This window comes from Sciurus carolinensis, chromosome 8, assembly GCF_902686445.1.
Source record: "Sciurus carolinensis chromosome 8, mSciCar1.2, whole genome shotgun sequence".
Taxonomy (NCBI): domain Eukaryota; kingdom Metazoa; phylum Chordata; class Mammalia; order Rodentia; family Sciuridae; genus Sciurus; species Sciurus carolinensis.
In genome coordinates this window covers 145,796,117-145,811,153 of record NC_062220.1, presented here as the reverse complement: position 1 = coordinate 145,811,153, position 15,037 = coordinate 145,796,117, and positions in this window count along the sequence as shown.

Genomic DNA, 15,037 nt, shown 5'->3' with positions numbered 1-15,037 from the left:
CCAGCTCACGGCTCTGCCATTCCCGGGTGTTTCTCCTCCTGGCAGCAGCGTCTGTGCCTCAGGGACAGTCCCAGGAAGGGATAAACAGAGGGCAACAGATGCAGGTCAGCGTCTCCGCCAGGAGGTTCCCAGAATGGCCTCCCAGAGGGGCTGACCCACCAGGCCAGCAGAATTCCTGCTGGAACTGCCATGGGTGAGAAGGGACCAGCTAGCCCTGGAGCACTGTGGGCAAAGGCCTGGGGTCAGGCAGAGCTGCTGATGGAGACCAGAGGCCCCTCCCTGAGGAGCTGGCGAGGCCCTGCCTCCCACTGCCCCCAGCGCTCGCCTGGCTGTGGCTGGTTGGTGCACAGCGGTCAGACCTGCCTGCATCACCATCTGGGCCGACGGGGAGGACGCGTTTCCTAACCGCCGTGGGCCTCGAACAGCGTATGTCCACGTGCTCGCAAGGCCGGCAGCGCTGAGGGTGAGCTGATGAAGACCACCCTGCTGGGCCCCGGAGGCCAAGTCAGAACCCGGGCGGCCAGGCCCACCTCTGCATTGGCAGGGGATCCCCATGGCACCCTCTGTGAGTCTCAAAGTGGACTCTGGCCTGTGAGCCGAGCCAGGGCCCACTACCAATGTGGACTTTTCAGTGACTGTCACGCAGAGCCCTTCCTTCTTCAGGGGTGTTTCAGGCGTGCCCAGCTGTGCTGAGGAGACGGGTGCCCTCTCTGTCCCCCCTCGTGTCTTCCCTCTCAGGAAAGCACAGTGGCTCTCGCTTAGCTGAGGCTCCGGTGCTGTGAGCCGGACTCCGGTGCTGACTGTCCCTCAGTCCCTGCCACGCTGACCATCCTGTCTTTAACTGGAACTTGTAGGCATGTGGACTTGTCGCTCACACGAAATGAAGGGCCTCCATCCTTCCTCACGGCCCACCAGACCACTCCAGGTGGATCTGTCCTTTGTCACTGCTCCAAGTCACAGGGACGGCGGATTCCCGCCCATGCCTCCGCTCTGGCTTGCAAAGCCTCTGCTTCCACACTCCCCTCCCGAGGCCTCTTCCGCTCACCGTGCTGGGGTGCTTTGCATGGCTCTCGCCTCTTTATTAAGACGTATCTCGGACTTCAAAAAATGATACCGTGAGGATGTTTCTGTCTTCACCACCAGGTTAGGGAGTAAAATGATTTTACTGAACCCCAAAGCTTGCATGCTCCGGTGGCCTCCGCTTGCTCCCGGGTGCAGTGCTGACGGCAGCATGGACGCCTGCCCAGGCCCCGCTCCCGAGCCCGCTGTGATCCTCGCTGCCTGCTCAGCCCCTCAGAAGCATCTGCCCATCTGGGGCGGCTCCTTCTGTGCTGTCTCCATGGCACCTCCTCGGGAAAGCCGCCCACCTCCTCCTGACAGGGCTGGGGGGTTATCTCCCCGCACAGTGGTCCACCCAGTCTGATTCTTGGTTGAATGCCTGTCTCTCCTGCCCGACTATGAGCCACGGAGAGCAGGAACCTTGTCTTCCAAGGCCTGTGCTGAGTAGCTCCTACAAAAATAGCCCGAGTGAAGAAAGGTGCTAACCAGGTGTCTGCGTTTAAAAATCCATCACTTGAGAAACACTTGAGTGCATACTATGTGCCTTGAGAAACACTTGAGTGCATACTATGTACCAAGTGAGCATACTGATTTTTGTTTTAAAAATGCACCACTTGGCTGGAGAAATCACAATCTGTGCCTGTTTCCTCATTTGTCAGCAAAAGGGGGACAAGAGTACCCCTTGGGCCTGGAGCCTGGAGAAGCTACTGCTGGGACAGGGCTCAGCATGCACCCGTCACAGGTAAGTGGGGCTGGAGGCAGGCCAGAAGGGCCAGCTCAGCGCAGGAATAGGGTTTGCACCAAACAGGACGTGGATCTGGCCAGCACTTGCTGGACTTTTCCTTGGACTCTGGCCAGTGGTGTCCAGTTTCTTGAGTGGGCACTGGCCACACTGCAGGCTGTCACCAATGCTGCTCAGGAGATATTACCAAAGCCAGTGCCGTGGAAGGTGCTCAGTGCCTTTCCACCCACGTGCGGAGGGTGCAGGGAAGCCTCTCCTCTGGCTGCGGGAGAAGTGTTGCGGGGAGGAAGGGGCATGATAGAATGGTTCTCTGACACACGTACACCTGCTGCTGCCAGCGGGGGCTGGGTTGGAGCACACAGGTGACTTGCGACAGCTTTTCTGGAGGAACACCCAGATGCAGGTCCTTGGATGAGAGAGGCATTGATATGTGGAAGTAGTTTTAAGCCATTCTGTTGAGAAGCCGCATCATTTCTCTTTGCTGAACTAAGGTGATAGAAAATCCAGAAGCCCATTTCAGCTGCAAACCCAATTCAAACTGACTGAAGTGATGAAGGAATTTTGTTATTTAACTGGATTAGTGGCAAGTGAGTTTCAGGTATGGTCTGATCAGGCCTCTGGCTGGTTCTCTGTTCTGTTGGTCCTTCTATTTTCCTTGGGTTGATTTTGTCCTCAGGTTAGTTCCCCTCCTTTTTGATCAAACCTAGAGATTTAACTGTTGATTTAGAGAAAATATAGCATTTAGAGGGGAATGCAACATCCAGAATGTGTCAAACACTAGGACCAGGTTTCCTCAAAAAGGAGGGACAAGCTGCAGAAGGCAGACTTCAGACAGTGAAGGGACTTTATTTGGATCCTTTTGAACCAACTGTTTAAAACAACAACAACAACAACAAAAAAGTAAAACCACCTAGGAATTTCTAACACTGGCTGGGTATTACATGAGGGTATTACAGGTTTTTTTAAAAACAATTGTTCTCTTTACTTATACATGACAGTGGAGTGTCTTGACCGTCATACAGCCTGGATGGAGTATGACTTCCCGCCCTTGTGGCTGGACATGATGCGGAATCCACTGGCCGTGTGTTCACATGAGCACAGGACAGTGATGAACCAAAGGGTCCATTGTCTTTCCCATTCCCATCCCCCTCCCTTCCCTTCATTCCCCTTTACAGTTAAAAAAAAAAAATCATCTTGAAAAGATGTAAACTGAAATATTTATAGATATCATGGCATCTAGGACTTACCTCAAAATAACAATTCTAGGGCAGAGGAGAGGCCAAGGTGACGTTGTGGCTGCCTCACGGGCACATGGGGCTTCGGGACTCTTCCGTCCTCTTGGGTAGACAGAACTTAAAGTTTTAAGAAGTGGACCTTCCCACTCTGATCAACAATTTAATTTCACGAATTTACCTAAGAAGCCGCACTTGAAGAGCACGTGCACACCCCAGTGTGGGTCAGGAGGTTTATTCTGGCATCATTCATGGTAGCAAAGGCGAGCGCCCCAAGTCCGGTGGCAGAGGGCTGGTTAAACCAATCACAGCGTTTTAGAAACGGACACTGACCCGAGACCAGATGCCGAGCCTGACCCCCACTCAACCTCTGACCCTTGTGTCCACGAGACTCAGGCGAGACGTTCTCCTCCGCGACTCTGAGCCCCGCCAGCAGCAGGAGCGCCCGCAGCGGCCGCTCTCTGAGCCCGGCCCTTAGTGGTGCCAGGAACTGCGCACGCGCAGGCTTGGGAGCCGGGCGGGCCCGCGCAGGGAGCTCGGTTCTTGAGCTTGGCACACGGAACAGCGACTCGGTGCCCAGGGTCCGCTGTGTATTGCGAGGCACGCCCCCCGGAGGTCACCCTCGGGGCGGTGAGAGGGCGCCCAGCTGGTTACCGTCACCAGCTGTCAGAAGGTGACACCGTCTGGGAATGCTCATCGCCCGGCTCTATAAGCCACTTCCAAATCAGTTTCCGACGGACGGACTTGGGACCGCAGCCCCCCATCTTCTCTCCAGGCTGGCTTTATGCATGGTCCTTGCGTTAACAACGGTCTGTTAATTAACTGGCCTGCCGTGTGGCAAGCCGCAGGACTGGGGTCTGGTAACAGAATCATGCAGAGGAATACTGTAAGCCAGGCACGGGGGCACAGCCTGTAATTCCAGGGGCTTGGGAGGCTGAGGCAGCAAGGTCACAAGTTTGAGGCCAGCCGTAGCAACCTAGTGGAGTCCTCTCTTTAAAAACCAAATCTCCTCCGGGCTCCATCCCCAGCAGGGCCCCCCAACCCCCAAAAAAAAGCCTTAAAAAAGAATACAACAGGAGTATATACCCCAATGTAGAATGATCTTCAAGATTTATTATTCAGTATTAGTTAATATACTTACCAAAATCAAGATGTAGAAGTGTATAAAAATTCATGTGTAAGGAAGAAAGGATCAAAATTTATCCTTATTAATACAGAACTGGCAAGTCACCATCTCTGGGGAGGAAAATTGGCTTAAGGGGTCTTTTTTTGGGGGGGTACCAGGGATTGAACTCAGGGACACTCGGTCACTGAGCCACATCCCCAGCCCTACTTTGTATTTTATTTAGAGACAGGGTCTCACTGAGCTGCTTAGCACCTCACTTAGGCTGAGGCTGGCTGCAAACTCACAATCCTGCCTCAGCCTCCCGACTGCTGGGGTTATAGACATTGCACCACCGCGCCCAGCTTAAGGGTCTTTGATTGCGTATCCTTTTAAACCTTCAGGCGAAAAACATTTAACCACATGCATGAACATTATCTACTGCAGAAAAACAATTTAAAAGCCAGAGCAGCTTCCTGGGTGCCTGGACACAGGGTGAGTGGCTAAGAAGGTCACTGTGGTGAACAGCTGCACCTGGCAGGCGCCAGCTCCGGCGTTGGGGACTGGCCCCTGCTGTTCCTTCTGGCCCACTGGAGGCTGTGCTGCTCCTTTTTGGCCCCAGGCACAGGTCTCTACCTGCACACCTTGAGGCAGGAGGCAGGAGGCAGGAGGCAGGTTGGCTGGAAAGAACAAGGGTTTCCAGTGAACACCGCCAGTGCTGTTGTCCGAGACCAGGCTCGGTGGCTGCCTGATCCCCATGGGGTCTCTCCCACACGCTCTTTTTCTATTGAGCTCCTAGTTTCAGCAAAGGGAGGTAGAATGTTCCCTCAGCGAGGCTTAGGACACACTAGATTGCGGCCGAGTGTTAAGAATGAGGTAGAGCTCTACAGTGTGTCCATCCAGAAGTCTCCAGGAGAGAGTGAAGACGCTTCACAGTGAGTTCAAGAAAGGAAGAGGGGGCTGGGGATACAGCTCAGTTGCTAGAGTACTCGCCTTGCAAGCACAAAGGTCCTGGGTTCAAGCCCAGCACTGCAAAAAAAAAAAAAGGAAGAGGGAGAAGACACACAGCAGCTGGCCACGTGAGCAGTGAGCACAGTGACACCTGGGGAGAGCAGCTAGGCGCTCAGGAGTGAGGGAAGATTTACTGTCACATTTTTGAGTGTTTTGATTGTTTTGAAAAGACGTTTTCAAGAGTAGTTTCAGGTTACAGCAAAACTGAGCGGGACAGAGAGATTTCCACACACCCTCTGCTTCACAAGCAGGGTATTCGCATGTATTGCACTAACCGAAAATTAATTGGGCCGGGCATGGTGGCACACGCCTGTCATCCCAGCGACTCGGGAGGCTGAGGCAGGAGGATCACAGGTTCCAAGCCAGCCTCAGCAAAGCGAGGCACTAAGCAGCTCAGTGAGACCCTGTCTCTAAATAAAATACAAAATAGGGCTGGGGATGTAGCTCAGTGGTCGAGTGCCCCTGAGTTCAATCCCTGTCAGGGACCAAGAAGTTCTCATTCTGAGAACATTCTGACCTTTACAATAAGCAGCAGCGCCCCTCCCCCCTCCTGGCTGATAATTCTGACAGTATGGCGCCTATGGTGCCATCCCTGCTTCTCTTCCGGAACTTCACCTTCCCGCCGTTGCGAACCTCACCTTCCCGCCGGCGCGAACTTGCAGCCTATCAGGAGCCCAATAGAAGAACACAGCCAACCAGGCTGCACCTCGTCATACCCCTCATTCCCTGAGCATATAAATACCCCTGTGTGAACAATAAAAATTTGCAGCTTGATCAGAATTCCTGTCTTGCTGCCTCTCCCTGCGTCTCTTGTCCCTTCATTCCTTCTCTCTTAGGTTTGCCGTTCCGCGTTGATGTCCCGCGGGTCGGGACAAATCCCTGGTACCAAAATAATATTATTATTATTAGTTGAAAAGATCAAAATATTCTGAAAGAACAATCTATGGCTTTGTAACTGATTTGTTGAGACTTCTGTGTAACATTACTTTTCCTTTGGTTTCCTGGTTGACACTATGTCACTTCTAGAAGTTCGTGCATCTTTGTAGAATAGACTTTCTCAACAGTGCTTCTTACAAACTAATTCGTAACTCCATGATGTTGGGGGAGAGACGATTTTTTGTTTTTACTTTTACTTTTTTTTTGTTTTGATTTTCCTGGTGCTGGGGATTGAACCCAGGGTCTTGCACGTGCTTGGCAAGCACTCTACCACTGAGTCACACCCCAGCCCTTTACTCCAATTCTTATCCATGCTCCTGGATTAAGTGACGAAACACACACCAACGATAAGGCTTAGGATTTCCTGCGCAGCTATCCTGGATCGGGTCTCGGTTCTTTCCACGTTGTTTCATCCCACAGCAACCAGCGATGCAGCAGTTACCATCCCTGCTCTAACCAAGGGGACGCTGAGCACAGGGAGGTGACATCCCTCGTCTCAGACCACATAACCACAGGGGCACCTATGCCTCGGTCACTGCCTGGCGTGGCCTCTCGGGAGACCGGCTTCAGGATGCTGCCACTGGGGCTTCCGCAGACCTGGGCGCTGGCATAGCTCAAGGCCACATGTGTCCACCAACTCCGTACAGAAATGGGCACTCTGCTTCCTTCCATCAGAGCTAGCCTGAGCAGCAGTGTGCAGAAAACCTTATGATTTGGAGGTAGTTTTCCTATTTCTTTACAACAAACAGCTCCTAAAGGAACAGAAAGCTTAAATGGACTCACCCACTTTTGCTGTTTAGAAGCTATCAACAACTCAGAAAGTCCCTCGTGGCTGGAGGACACGTGCTCCCACTGTTCCTGTGTTCATCCAAGCGAACACCTGTGTGTAGTATAAACACGAACCTTACTACCAACGGGATCTTCCTACTCTTGGCAAAGAAACCACGAGCGAGCTAATTAGTAACAAGCATGCATAAATACCATTTAAAAACACTAGACTAAAAACATTGAATTCTAGGTCAGAGAATATATCTATTTCAGAAACCCTCTTCAGGATTAAAGTAGTAATGACAAGAATGGCCGTGAAATTTGAGAGGACTGTCCCTCCCACTCACCTGAAACCACTATGGACCTCCTCAAGTTAGTCTAAGAAAGAGCCACGCATGCGCACTCACAGGCAACCTCAGCGCGCTCACAGACGTCAACAAGCCCAGGGGCTGAAATGTGCCGTCAGGAGCCCCAGGGCTGGGTTCTGCGACTGGGTTTCTTTGGCTTCAAACAGTCCTGACAGTCGTCACTACAGAAGCTCTGCCTTCCTTCCTGAGCGGAATCCAAGTGGCATAAGGAACTCTTGGAGGAGGAAAACAACACAGCTAATCAGGGTCTTTAAAATAACAATAGTGATATTCCTACCCAGTGAACTATTTTCTGCATCAAACTCGACCTTAAAAGAATTTGCAGGTGGCAACTTCAAACAATTTAAAGTAAAAGATAATTCCCATTTGAAGTGGGATTCTGGATCAAGGATGAACTATTAGAGACATCTGACTGAAAACTGAAGTCTCTGGGTTTAAGTGGAAGTCTGTTTGAATTCATAAAACAACAAGGACAATGCTAAGGACTCGACTTTATTATAAATGACAGAAACAAATGAATTCAGAGACCTGGAGTGAGCAGAGTATGGAGAAAGACCCTGAGAGACCCTCCTGAAGAAAACAACTAAAATGCTGAGTGAAATAAAAAGCCATGTTCTAAAAAAGTAAGCCACAGGGCTGCCATGAGAGACTAGGAGACTGATTCCCCTCGTGGAAACAGGACCTTGGACCCTTGGGAGGCGTGAGGAGAAGGCTTTTGCCCTGAGGCTTCTGCAGAACCCTGGAGGACTCTACTTCAGACCTCACCGTCTGGGGGGTGGGGACTGAGGAAGGTGGCAAGACTGTTACGAAGCTGCCATTTTTACAGGCCCCAATTCCCTGACATGGCTGCATTTTGTAGGCATTCTCGTGCAGGTCGCCCTGATTTCAGCAGACCCTGAAGACAGGCGGGCATGTGGCCTAAGCAAAAAGGAGAAAACCCGGCGGAATGCTTGCTTATTTTGACCCTGGCGCTGGGTAGAGGAGAAGAGCTCTCTCTTGAGAGTTTACAACCGAGACCTGTAGGTCTGGTGCCTGATTTCATGAGACCAGTACACAGTGAGGAACTTAAGATTCTACCCCAGCCTCCTGGCGAGAGGCAAGCGCCTGATCTTTTCTGGAGGAACTTAACTTCAATCCAGTGATGAAGAAGCCACACAGATAAAAATGGGAAGAAAATGTCCATTCTGTCAAAAATCGACACACAGGTTGGGTGGGCTGGCACACACCTTGATACCAGGGCTTGGGAGGGTGAGGCCAGATCACAAGTTTGAGGCCAACCTCGAAGACTTAGTGTGGCCCTACACAAGCAAGAACCTGTCTCAAAATAAAAAGTAAAACGGGCTGGAGATGTGGCAATCCCTGGTACCAAAAGGGAAAAATAAATAAATAAATAAAGGACATTCAAACAACTGATAATTATTAGAAACAACAAATGTTAAAATGACCCATAAAGACTTCACATGTTGGAATAATTAGAATATAACATAACCATGTTGCTTATTATATCCATAGAAAATGTCAAAAAATAAAGTAAGCAGGGAATTAAGACAACAAAAAATGACCAAAGGGATCTTGCAAAAAAAAAAAAAAATCCAAGAGAACTTGAAATAAAAATTAAAAATTCAGTAGATGGATTAGATAGAGTAAGCAACGCTGGAGAGAAAATAAAAATAAAGCAGAGTACAGCGTGGTAGAGATCATCAAGAACGAGAGATGGAAAAAACAAGGAGCCATTAGCGCGAAATGGGAAGCGGAATGAGGTCCACCTGCATAAGGAAGCCGAGAGCCACGGAGAGGCGGGGAAGGCCTTCCAGCCCGCATCACCGTGACAGTGGCGGTAACGCGGCGGGGATGGCGAGGAATGGAACTCCGAAAAGTAGAGAAGGGAGGCAGGGAGACGCAAAGCAGGAAACGGGACGTCCCCCTCCTCAAATCCTGGCCGGAGCCAGGAAGGCCAGCCGAGGCCAGGAGGGCTGCGGGACGCTGCCGCCCCAGGGCAAAGGGCCTGCCGCGAGCTCTGCACGCACTTGGGAGGCCCGGAGGAAGCCCTGCCCGGCGCCCGGGGAGGGAAAGGGCACCGAGGCTGCTCCGCCCCAGACCTCCGGCGGCCTTTCCCGCCTGCGGCTCTGAGCGTCCCCCGAAGCCTAAAGGAGACAGCTCAGCTCGTCCACTGCGGTGGATGGACGCTGCTGCCCGCGGACAGGCTGCTGGACCGGGGGCTCCGGCCGCGCACACTGGCTGCAGGGAGCCGGCCGCAGGCAGAGGAGGGGAGGGAGACCGAGGCAGGAGGTCGCGGAGAGGCTCCGTGCGCTTCCAGGCAGCTCCCGACAACTCGCCCCGTTGGAACAAGAACATGGAAATGCAAGGGTGTGTAGGACCGGTCGTGGAAAGTGTCCTCGTGTCCAGGTAGCACTCTCCAGGGGGCCTCTGGATTGCCTTGTGCTGGTGACACTTCAACAGCCGCGGACGTTGCCGGCAGTGTGGGCAGAACGGCCCGGGATGTAAAGCTCTCTCTGCAGCTTCCTGAAGTAACTGTTCTGTCAACTGCATGTGACTCAGCTGAAAAAGAAGGCGCAGCTGTTTTGTTGACATTCTAGATGCTTCTAAATCAGTGGGTTTTTTTTTTTTTTTTTTTTTTTTAAGTACTGAGAATTGAACCGAGGGGTATTTTGACACTGAGCTACACCTCCAACCCCCTTTTTTATTTTGGGACAGGATCTTGCCAAGTTGCTGAGGCTGACCTTGAACTTGCAATCCTGCCTCAGCCTCCCGAGTCACTGGGATTACAGGGTTGTGCCACCCTGTCTGGAAATCAACACAATAAACACACACACACACATAAAATGGGAATTGAGCAAGACAACATGGGTCTCTGAAAAATAAATGTTAAACCATTCACAAAATAATATGGTGTAATTCTCTTCCTATAAGGCTAAAACCTGACAATATTTAACAATATATTGTTTGGGGATAAACAAACAAAATAAAGAAAAGCAACAAAATGACTTAAAATTCTAGGCAGTGGTGAGCTTTGAATGGAGAGGTAAGGACGTAATTAGGGAGGTACACAGAGGACGTCCTGAGATACCAATAATATTCCATTTCACAACCCAGGTGATGGGTATGTGGGTGTTTTATTCTTTTGCATACTTTAAAAAAAAGACAAAAATATACAGTATATAAAATATATAGCACTTATATATACATATAGGTACCCATTAAAATATAAATTACAGCCAAAGATGGGGGCACTGGAGCCCCCCTCATGAAAAGCCCTGGCCTCCTGAAGCAGCCTTGTCAAAGCTACAGAAGGCTTTCCTGAGCTTCGTCACCTTGTGTGATGCCAAGAAAGGAAAGCAGCTAAGCAGCTCTGAAGGTGACTGACTTCTGCCTGGGGACTCACTTGGAGCCAGTTCTTCAGTTCCCTCAATCCTGGGCAAAGCACCGCAAGGGTGGGAGGCTCCGTAGGCAGGTGAGCTGACATCTTAGCAGCCCTGGTACACACACAGGCCTGGAAGGGGTGGCCCATCTCTCCTGGAGTGACAGCAGTTTGTTGGGGTGGCTGCTGGTGGGGGTGAGCAGCCCCAGGCCCTGCTTCCAATCAGAGCTGTCTGGTTTTATCCATCTTATACACAGGGCCTCTGAATACTGTTCTGTTTTAGGGACTCCACCTGGAAAAAAAGTGTGGACAGAATTTAGCGGAATCCCAGCTTTCTGGAGTTGGGAAAAGAAGGCAGATCACTGTTGTTTTCATTCTACAAATGCAAAAACAGAGGTTGAGGATATGAAGTAATACTGACTTGAGCAAGATTATGCACTTTAAAAACTGATTTAAAAAAAAGTACCATTCTTGGTGACCAAAATGTGCACCCAACATTATTTGCACTGCAGCAAATTTTAGGATTGTGTGTTCTTTCCTCTTATCATGAGACGACATATCTCAGGGCCAGACAGCAAACAGCAAGAGCTGGCCTGAAGCCAAAGTACGCCAAGCTGAGCTGAACCCAGCCTGCCTGGTCCACATGGGGTCTGTGCTTCTTACCACTTATACAGCAGTAAATCCCTCCTGGTTGGGGTGTCTCCCATCTCTATCGACTCTCGCCACCTCAACCTGAAGGCTCAGAGCCAGTGGATGAGAAGTCTGAGCTCCTCTGAGCTAAACTGAGGCAAATTAACTTAGGCCAACCTCAGCAAGAATGTCCTTTATTCCCCTCACTCTCTGTCACACCCACCTAACTTGCCAATTTTGCTGGAAAGGTCAAGCAGCCAGTCTGTCCAAGAACATAATGACTAGTTTACTGCTCTCTTGTTCGTCAGCCCTGAACAACTGGCGCGTGGGCCGGTCCTTGCTGGGATACACAGTATTTGCAACTGTGCTAATTAGGCAGCTACAAGAAAAAGAAATGGGCATTTAAAAAATATTTTTAGTTGTAGATGGACACAATACCTTTATTTATTTTTATGTGGTACTGAGTATCAAACCCAGTTCCTCCCACGTGCCAGGCAAGCGCTCTACCATTGAGCTACAACCCCAGCCCAGAAATAGGTATTTTTAACTTCTTAGTTAAATGAAGACTGAAATTAGTTAGACACAGTTGGATTTCACTGAGAACTAGACGGTTGGGATATAAGAATGAATTTGATATTCTAGCCCCAAATTTGGGTTACAATTTAACTATTAGACTGGTCAAGAATTTTCAGTCTGACATTGGGCAGGAATGATTCCTTCTTGAGCCTCACCAGAGGCTTTATTCAGTAACTCTTGTGGCATCTGCACGTTGGTAATACTACATAAACATTTTTACCTGAAGGTGACAGAAGGGCATGTTGATTTTTGACTGGTGCTACCAAATTGAATGTTCCATCAACAAAGATGGATGACTTATTTTCAAGTCCTAGACTTTAAGGCAGCTTTGTGCAATGCCTCAAGATGCTGTTTTCAGAAGCATTTGAAGACCACTGCCACACTGATTCATTTCTGGTATCTTGCATGCCTCACATTTGGAGGCATTTTTCTTAGCTCAGGAGTGTGAAGTTTTTCCTGAGTTTAGCTAGGTAATATCCCATCTCCTTATTTAATTATTGCAAACTTATGATTTTTAACTTTACAAAATTTACTTAACTGATGCTTTATTGGACTGTAACATATTTACACTTCACAACTGACAAAACACCTAAAAAAAAATGCTCACCTGTACTTGAAATTATTGACAACTGCAATAAATCCCAATGCCATGCTTGTTCAAGCTAACGAAGCCGCCTGGCTGATCTGGTTGGATCTCAGTAACCTCTGTGATCAGCCACTAATCAAGTGCTTAATCAGGGAGGCTGGGAATTCTCAGTCTTCCTTTCACTGCAGTCTGTCTTCCTTTTTACTCTTCAGGGGCTCACAAAGGTCTGCAAGATGCTTTCCTAACGTCCTTTCCAGTCCCCTTGTGTTGCCTTTGGTTCTGGAGTTTCATCTCTGTGGATGTCCACTCAGCGATGACCAGGTTTAGACAGGCCGGGCTGTGCGTGGGTTTTGTGGGCTCATCCTCACAACCCTATCAGGAAGTGTTCTGGCTGTCCCTATTTTACAGGTGAGAACAAAGCCTGGGGCATAGTCTAGGTTGATCCGTGCTGAAGGCTCACATCTGATTTTCAGATACGAACTGTTATTTTTCGGGCAGGAATTGCAGCTCAGTGGTGCAGCACTTGCCTAGCTCATGTGGGGCACTGGATTTGATCCTCAGCACCACATAAAAATAAAGGTATTGTGTCCATCTACAACTAAAAAAATATTTTTAAAAAATTTTTTTCCTCAAAACCATCCCTGCAAATTCAAGGTAGCGGGTCCAGGCTGAATAACCTGTTACTTGAGATCCAAACAATGTGAAACATTCCTCCTGTGGATCTCCAGCTTTGTCCCCTTTCCCCCTAGTCCTCCTGTGGATCTCCAGCTTTGTCCCCTTTCTACTACTAACTTCACACATGTGGGTTGAGACCCTTGTCTCTGGGTTCATTTCACATGCTTCCTCTGCCCCAAGCAATTCCAACATCCCTCATGCACTGTGTCCCTGCAGTGGTTCTTTGGCTGTCTTGGGGACTCTGATGTTTGCCTTGCCCTAATGATAAGTTGACTGTCACTTTCCAGCAAACGAGGTCCCTTTCAAACTCCCATCCCACCCACACTGGGGAGCAGGGGGTTCACTTCCAACCCAACACCTGCGCCTGGGATTTGTTCCTGTATTCCGCACTCTATCGTGTGTACATCATGTGGCGAGTCTCGAGTCTTATTTAAGGTGCTTGAAGAACAAAAATGACAGCTGTGCTGCTCACTCTAGCTACACCTGACCAGGCCTAGTCTATGGACTCGATCACATGACTGTCTAGCTACCTAAGTACAGTGTCGCCTTTTTCTGTTCTACAATGGTGCTATCATCTTGAGACCAGAAATACTTAAGAAAATGACTTAAAACTAGAACTTAAAATGTCACACTAATGACATTTCAATGGTTCCTAATGACTTCATGATTCCTGCTGGAAACCTACAAAGGTGCTCTGTATACAGGCAGTGCTCAGAAATGCTTAGCTATCCAGACTCAGTATCACATCAAATACAAAGCAGGTGCCACTCAGAACTCAGCTGAGATATGCAAACACCTGAACTGAGGTTTCTCAGAAAGCACTGCAGAGGAGCAGGAGCCAGGCCTTCTAAGCACATCACATTATTTCATTCAATAAGAGGCAACTGTTACCACCTGATCTACAGCCAGGGACTCACTCTGGCTCAGTATTCAAGTCATTCATTCATACTCAAGTCAGAATATGGAGAAGTATAACCACTAGGTTAAAAAGGCAGATAGAGGAGACAGGATTCACTGATAATGCATCACATATTAATTTCAAAATTATTTTAGCCTATGGATTATTTTTTGTTTCCAGTGCTTAACCACTGAACCACACCCCCAGCCTTTTAAAAATATTTTCTTAGATGTTGATATAGCTGCATTTTATCCATTTATTAATATGTGGTGCTAGAATTGAACCCAGTGCCTCACCTCACACATGCTAGGCAAGTGCTCTACCAGAGCCACAACCCCAGCACCACCCCCCCATCCTTTGTAGAGACAGGGTTTCACCGAATTGCTTAGGGTCTTGCTAAGTTACTGAGGCTGGCTTTGAACTCATGATCCTCCTGCCTCAGCCTCCCAAGAAGCTGGGATTACAGGCGTGTGCCAGTGTGGCCAGCTTCTCCTAAAGATCTTACATCTTAAAAAACCAGACTGTTTTGCTCTTTGCTTTAAGTTAGATACCACTCCAGTGTTGGTGCAGGGTGGCTCCATTTTACAACCTATGGCCTTTTAAAATCCTGTAGGTGATAATTCTTAATATTCAAGGCATAGTTTTAAAATGTGCAGACCTGGTCTTTGATGCAACTATCAATGTTCGCCTCTCTTCTGTCAAAGAGGGTCTGGGATTATTGTGTAAGGTGTAACAATATGATTTTGGATTTGTCGCAGAATGTGGAGCAGGAAGGCCATGAGGTCTGCTCAGGACCTGCTGGCAGGCACAGGAGGCCAGACCTCAGTGCACCTGTGTTCCTTTCTCTTTGTCCCACTGTCACTCCTTGCCAGATGGCTCTCTCCATGGCACAGGTGAAACCAGTTTGAAACAGAGGAAAGCGCTTTTCAGGTGGGCCTGGGGATATAGCTCAATGACAGGGCTTACTTAACAGGTGCAAGGCCTGGGTTGAATCCTCAGCACATAAAAAAAAAAAAAAAGTTCTTTTTGGGTGACCTGGCTTTACCCACTTTTAGCACACATGAGAAATGGATAG